The sequence below is a fragment of the Lacerta agilis genome, chromosome 17 (genome assembly GCF_009819535.1).
Source record: "Lacerta agilis isolate rLacAgi1 chromosome 17, rLacAgi1.pri, whole genome shotgun sequence".
In the NCBI taxonomy this organism is placed as follows: Eukaryota; Metazoa; Chordata; class Lepidosauria; order Squamata; family Lacertidae; genus Lacerta; species Lacerta agilis.
The window spans coordinates 10,098,793-10,106,789 of NC_046328.1; positions in this window are offsets into that span (position 1 = coordinate 10,098,793).

Genomic DNA, 7,997 nt, shown 5'->3' on the forward strand with positions numbered 1-7,997 from the left:
CCCGCCACTCCCACGCGCTGCCGCTCCCTCCGTCACCCCAGGAGCAGCAGCGCTGCATGGACGGGGTGCTCGCTCGGCTGAGCGAGCACCCCGTCTGTGCAGCGCTGCTCCTCCCGGGGTGACCGGTGGTGCGTGGGGAGTGGTGGGAGGGGCCGCCGCTTGTCACCCCCACCCACCGCTGCTCGCTCCGTCGCCGTGGGAGCAGCAGAGCACAGTGTGTGCGGTGCTGCTGCTCCTGGGGCGACGGAACGAACGGCGGTAAAAGGGAAAGGGGGGAGCAAACGGGCGCTTCCCCCCCCCTTTTGGCCGCTTAAACGCGCCAGCTTTGCTTCTCCCCCCCCCTTTCGGCCGCCCCTTTCGGCGCTGGCTGGACTGCGGAGCCCAAAGGGGGGGGAGAAGCAAAGCTGGCGTGTTTAAGCGGCCAAAAGGGGGGGAAGCGCCCGTTTGCTCCCCCCTTTCCCTTTTGCCGCCATTCGTTCCGTCGGACGAAAGGGGAAAGGGGGGGAAGCAAACTGGCGCTTTTCTCCCCTTTCGGACACTTCTTTCAATGCTGGCTGGGCTGCAGAGGCGCAGCCCAGCCAGTGCCGAAAGAAGTGTCTGAAAATGAAAAGGGGGGGGAAGCAAACGGGCGCTTTTCTCCCCTTTCGGACGCTTCTTTCAATGCTGGCTGGGCTGCAGAGGCGCAGCCCAGCCAGTGCCGAAAGAAGCGTCCAAAAGGGAAAGGGGGGGAGCAAACGGGCGCTTCCCCCCCCTTTCGGCCGCTTAAACGCGCCTGTTTGCTTCTCCCCCCCTTCGGCCGCCCCTTTCGGCGCCAAAAGGGAGAGAAAAGGAAGCAAAGCTGGCGCATTCAAGTGCCCACTTTGCTTTCCTTTTTTCCCCTGCGGGGGCATCCCCAGGGGCGTGGCATCGCGCTGTGCACGCGTGTCATGACGTCATGACGCATGCACATGCCGCAATGCCCCGCCCCCAGGGGTGCCTCTTGGCTTGCCGCCCCTGGCAGCCAAGGGGCTAGAAACGCCCCTGGCTCTGCTCTCCCCGGACTCCAACTTTCCTTCCCGGATATTCAGCTTGCCGCCCAGCCCTGGTTCCCCGTGCCACTGGCGCCACAGGGTAGAGACATGCCTGGGGAGAGGAATATTCCCTTTGAAATAAGGGAAATTTAAGGGATATAAAAAATCAGGGATAGCAGCAGGAAACGGCTGGAATAAGGGAGTTTCCTGGAAAAAAGGGAGACTTGACAGCTGTGGTATGGCAGCAGCGAGGGCAACAGTGCAGTGTTGGCAGCCCAGGGAGGGCAGTGGTGCAATGGCAGGGAGAGGGACAGGGCAGGGAGTGGGTTGAATCTGGCCTCAACTTGCCTCATGCACAGGCCGCACCTAATAATAACAATATCTCCACACCCATTGTTCAGCCCAGACACTGAGGTCCAGTGCTGAGGGCCTTCTGGCAGTTCCCTCACTGCAAGAAGGAATTCATTCATATATTTTTTTCAAAATATAGTCTGGCACCCCACAAGGTCTGAGGAACAGTGGACCGGCCCCCTGTTGGAAATGTTTGCTGACCCCTGGCCTAAGTTGTTGAGCTTGGGGGGGGGGGGGAATCAAACAAAAAATGCCATTTTTGAGCTATTTTTATGGAAAATTGGCAAAGACATTTACCCAGACATTCACTTGGTTTCTGCCCGGATGCTGCTGCCGACTACTGTATTCCAGATATGTCCGAGGAAATGCAGGTGTATGGCAAACCTACTCTTGGTAGCTCCACGGCCTTCAAAGGTTGTGGGGAGATCATGGCCTGGGAGAGGACATTCTCTGTGGCGGCTGCTAAGTTGTGGAATTCCCTCCCCACAGAAGTGTGTCTGGTACCTAATGTGGCGGAATAATGCCTGGTTCATCATGGGTTAACCTATCACTCCCATGTTAGGTAGGTGTTCCCTGGGAGGTGGAGCTAGTTGGCATTCTAAAAGGAGGGGGAACAACCTTGAAAGGCAGTTGGGGGTTTGGCAGTTGGGGTGTGGAGGTTTAGAAAGAGAAACTGCGAGGTTAGGCTTTGGGGAATGGGAGGAAAGGTCATTACCATTGCTAACGGGATGCAGGAAAGATTATAACTGAGGTGAATTATATAAGAAGATTTGTACCAGTAATAACTCAAGACATCCATGTTTTCAAGTTACCTTAATAAAGTTAAAAGTGCTTAAACGTTCGCTGACTGTGGCAGTGCGTCAGTGCCTCAAGAGGTGTGGCTGAGGGGAAAAGCACTAAGGGTTTCCTGTGATAGAGGGAACGGGTGGCTTATTTTCCTGGCATACAGAGGACTGGGCAGTGAAGCCAAAGGTGCCACTCAGTTGCCAAAAAGGGAAGGCGAGCTGCAATAGTTTGGGAACCCAGGGCGGGAGATCCCAAGGTGGCAAGAGTTGTTTCGAACGTAAAGCACTGAGGTACCCCAGAGACACTCCCATATAACCACTGAAGGATTCATCCTAGTGGACAGTGAAACTTAGGGAGAGTCACGGTTGGGGAAGTATCGAAAGGGGAGGGAATAGGATCCCTCACACCTTCATTATATTCTTTCCTCCTATTTATCAGCAACAGTAGTCATAATATTAATCGATAATTTAAAAAACACTGAAGCACATAGCCTGGTTCTCTGAACATAAAATATATAGGAAGCTCTCCTTCCAGATGCATCCTTGCCTTGCCTCACCATAAGCAAAGACTGCCCTTAGTAGGGCCTTATCTCTGTTGAACCTATTTACTTTGGTTGTTAGCAGACAAATGCAGGAGATTGAGAGGCCAAGAAAATCCAGGTTAGGCTGCTGGAAGAGGGAGGGGTGAAGGATAAATCTGCTCTTAAGTGAAACTGACTTTTTATCTCTCTGTGTCTTCCTGCTGACACTACATTAGGGAGGTTGACATCAAAAATCCCCGGAGGTCCAAATCCAATTTGAAATCAAATGGAAAAGACCAGCCTGGGAAGGACAAGGATGAATTGGTTCTGCCACAAGAAAAATTAGGACAGAAACAGGTTTATCTCCAACCAATCTCTTAAATAAACTGCCTTGAGGTTTTAATAAGGGGGTCATCCTGATCCGATTTTTGAAGCGTAACGGGGACACAGAGCCTGAATTGACCCATCTGTATAAGCAAGTTGCTGGCAACACTGTGCTTTGTGAGTACTGTGCCATATTTAGAATGGAGGCAGGCGATTCCTTGATGCCCGCAATTTGTATTCACGGAGACAGCTGCGGCTCTGATTAACATACCATCACTTACAAGAAGGTGCCTTTCCCTCTATCCATCTGTCAAAAACAGCAGCGATCAAGTACTCTTGTGTTCACCAAAATTCGAAACGATGAACGTCTGGCTGCACATCGCCACCAGATGAAACAAAAATAGAAACTGGAGTCTCTGGACCTTAATAGAGCTGCCTTAATCATAGAACTGGCTGCCATTTCTTTTAAATAGGAGCCTCTCTCATGGCAGAACTAAGTAAAGCCCCACTTATTGGCAAGTGGAGTAGCTGCAGAATGCATGCCGGTTCATTTCCAAGTAGGGCTAGGAAAGACTGTCTGAAACCCAAGAGCCCCTGCTGGCGGAATACAGAGCTAGATGGCACAAAGGTCTGACTCTGTGTAAGGCAGTTTCCTATGTAAGCCACAGATTGCAGTCATAGTGCGCACCCAACAGATGCCCAATCTGCTTATTCGTAAGAACAATGTGGCTTGTCTTCTAACCTGCTTGCTATGTACAGTTCAAACTGTTTGTTGTCTTCCCCACGAGATCCTTAATCCCTTAACATGGAAGCAATTAAATCGTTTTCTCCACATTTAGGATATGGTTAGCCACAAACCTAATATTCGTTTGCATAAAGCTGTTTTCAAATTTGATGTTCCAATGTCCTTCTCTCCCCACCCCCAATCCCCAGAGCTCTACAAAGCTCAAGATTCTTTGTCATTAAATATGAAAAAGCCCCCCCCCCCATCAACCAACATTTTCAGATTTTCAATTTTCTTTTTGGCCTCCTGGGGTTTTAATATGAAATCTTCCAGCACATGGAAGCCATATAGCATCCTGAATTATGGCCAGTTTTCTTTTTAATGGCCACAGCGGTGTATTTACTAGTTGTGACCACACACCAAAAAAAACCACACACACAAATGCAACCCAGTGCTCAGAACATCACTAAATGATGATGGGCCCAGCCTCCCAAAAGAGAAAAAATAAAGGACAAGGTGACAGGGAGGGGGCCCTTGGGTCCAAACTAAATGAGCTGATTCTTTCTTGCTCTTGGAAGCAACTGAAACCCAAATAAGAAGGAGCCAGAGACTTAAAAATTTGAGTTCGTATCAAAATAGAAAGAAGGGGCTGAAATATTCTGTTAGCAGAGGCAGGGGCGTAGCAAGGGGGGGGTGTAGGGGGCAGACCGCACCATGTTCCTTAATGGAGGGGGTGACAAATTAACAAGGAACAATTGCTGCCCTACTAGGGCGGTTCATAAATTATTTTTTTTTTAATGCCTGCTCCAAAGGTCTTATTTTACTATACTAGGGATTATATAGCTATATATGAAATTTCATGCATATCGGTTAGTATCTTGACCCTCCTCCACCAAAATAGCTGTTTACTTGGCTGTTTTCCTATGTCATGAAGGCTGAAATTTCAGTTCAGTGGAGCACTTACTGTTCCCAACCCTAACCCTGTGGAAAGCCATCTAATTTGATTTTGAGGTGTTTTTAGGAGGTAATTTAATTATTATTTGATTTTATACCAATGTTATGTATCTGATGTTAGCCACCCTGAGCCCAACTTCGGGCGGGGAGGGCGGGATATAAATAAAAGGTTTTTATTATGATTACTTGTTATTCATTTGTAAGAAAATATGAAATAACGTAAAACCATTTTTGCAAGGGGGGGGTCAATGGGGGGGGTGACAAGAAATTTTCCACACTGGGTACCACCTGACCTTCCGACGCCTCTGGGGCAGAGTGACAATTTTTTTGCCCCGGGTACCAATTTACCTTGCTACGCCCCTGAGGAAACAACAAGCTTTTATTTTTATACCATTCTTAATCCATATTGTTTTCTAAAGGTGCTATATTGCTGTTTACTTTCACATTTAATAATATCGTTATCTTCTACCTAAGGCTTTTTAAATAGTTTAGAGTTAAAATCTTGAGTCTGTGTGGTCTTTTATTACTGGTTATTATACACTTTAACTCCTTTCTCACTGGGCTGCTAATGAGCAAATATGAAGCCTGTTTAAATGACAAAAATAACATCTGCCACCAATGAAGTAACTGTTTTCTAGCAAACCTAAAAGGTTATTTGGTTTCTTGATCTCCCTTGCTATGTCTGTTTTCATTTGCTAGCTGAGTATATAAACTTCCGCTCTCTGCTTTTGTTCTTCTGTTGCGTTTTGAATTTTATTGGGGCTTTAGTTTGTTTTCATTTTATTTCTAACATTTAAATAGCCACATCAGAACAAGAGTTCTATGGGCAGTTCACCAAGCAACAAAAAATAAAATACAGCATAAAAGAGTAATAAAAACAACCACCTTGAAGTATAATTAAAAATGCTATTTAAAATTGCCTTGGGGGACCATTTGGTGGGCCAGAAGGCAGGATTTTTTTAAGTACTTAGAATAAAACAAAAACAAAAATTCTGCCAATTGAATAACAATTTACTTGGACCAAGAAGAGACAGGAGCAGTGGGTTAAAAGAAAAGAAAAGTACTGTATTGTCTTTGTACCTCTAGTTCATAAAAGAAAACCTCTCTCAATAGCCTGAATCCAATTACTCTGCAGCCAATGAGAGTGTAGCAAAGCAACAGCAGGAACCCCCATGGGATATGGCTTCTTTAACTCCTTGCCTGTCGTATTATTCCCCTGCCCTGCCAATGGAGGAAACTCACAGCAGCTGCATTTGAGAACCGGAAGAGATGTGTTTAATACATGCCTCTTTGCGCATGGAGCAGACATAGAGATAAAAATGAAGAGGGACATACTAAACCGGCTAGTCCAGGGGTAGGCAACCTAAGGCCCGTGGGCCAGATGCGGCCCAATCGCCTTCTTAATCCGGCCCGCAGACGGTCTGGGAATCAGTGTGTTTTTACATAAGTAGGATGTGTCCTTTTATTTAAAATGTATCTCTGGGTTCTTTGTGGGGCCTACTTGGTGTTTTTAAATGAGTAGAATGTGTGCTTTTATTTAAAATGCATCACTGAGTTATTTGTGGGGCATAGGAATTCATTCATTTATTTTTTTCAAAATACAGTCTGGCCCACCACATTGTCTGAGGGACGGTGGACCGGCCCACGGCTGAAAAAGGTTGCTAGTCTAACCCCATCCAATTCATTGATACTTATTTCTGATTAAACATCGTTCAGATTGTGCTATAAATGTTTTAGCTAAGCCGCTTTGAGACTTTTTGTTGTATGTAGAGTCTGATAAATTGGGGTTTCTGTAATGAACTCTACATGGGGCTGCCCCTGAAAGTACACAGAAAAAAAGTACTGAGGAACTTCAACTGGCTCAAAGAGCTGTAGCTGTTTTTATTGTACTTATTTGTATTTTTAAAACAGACTTTCTATATGCATATAGTTTTAATTCTTTTAATTTTTGTTTTCAAATGATCCCCCCCCCCCCCACGTTTTAAACGATTATTGGTTTTATCTCTAAGCCCCTGCCCCTTCCTGGCTGAAGCCCTATGGTTTTTATCTGTTCCAGGTATGAGGATAATTGACTCAGCTACTTCCACCTGGCTTGATTGGTACTACCCTCACTTGGCTGCAAAGCAATCAACCCACAACTGGGCCATCTCCAAGAATGGGAGTGCACCTGCAAGGACTTACCGATAAGTCTGTATTAAATGAAGGGTTAATTGCACAATGCTACCTACACCTCCTCAATTACAATTCTTCAGCATTTCCACTACAAGTTGAGAAACACTGACTGGCCCATGGTCACCCAGTCAACTTTATGGCTGAGTGGGGATTTGAACCCTGGTCTCCAAGATCCTAGTCCAACACTAACTACTGCACCACATTGGCCCTCAAACATAAAAAACCTCATTTGTTTTAGTATTTTAAAATTGCCTTAGGTGCTATGACAGAATGGTGGTATGTAACTGTGATAAATACTGGAGGCTTTTTTCATTCTGTATGAGACATTCAGGTGTATATAGCACATAACACAGTTACAGAGATATACACGATTTCCAGAAGGATGGCTGTGCACAAGGATGGTTATGCACAAGCATAACCATGGCTACTCAAAGCAAATCCTATTGAATTCAGTGGGGTTTACTCCCAGGTAGCAGGGCTAAGATTATATTATTAAAAAGGTACAGTAGAGGTAAAGTTGAGCACTGCAACCCCAGTCGTTCGCGACTGGACTTATCTTGCTTTATTATGGCACCTTAAATGAAGGGTGGGGAACCTCTGGCCCTCCAGATGTGGTTGGACTAGGGCTTTGTATATACTATACATTTAAAGCACATTCATAATACATTCTTTCCTTCAGAGAATTCTGGGCACTTTAGTTTACCCCTTACAGAGTTACAATTGTCTGCAACCATCAACAAGGCAGCAACCAGAATTCTTTGAGGGAAATAAGTGCTTTAAGATTATAGCATCCATGCAGCCAGCATTGGCTTTGCTGGCTGGGGTGGAAGCAGGACCACTTCTGGAGGACCTCAAACCCACCAGCAGCACTGGAGTCCACTTCACCAGATACCACACAATCAGCTTTAGCAGTTAATGATTAAATTGACAATCACAGTAGGTCAGGAATTGACCTAAATTACTTGCATTGAACATTTTAATGAACTTTAATGCAGCAGTACGGAATTTGAAATTCCTTTACTCGAGAGGCCCCCAACCTCTTTGTTGGCACAGAAACTAACCTACTGTAGGAGGGTGAAATCTGCATTGATTGCTCTGCCCACCTTTGCCTCTGGCAGTTTTATGTGAATATAGTGTGCATGCACACGAAAGCTCA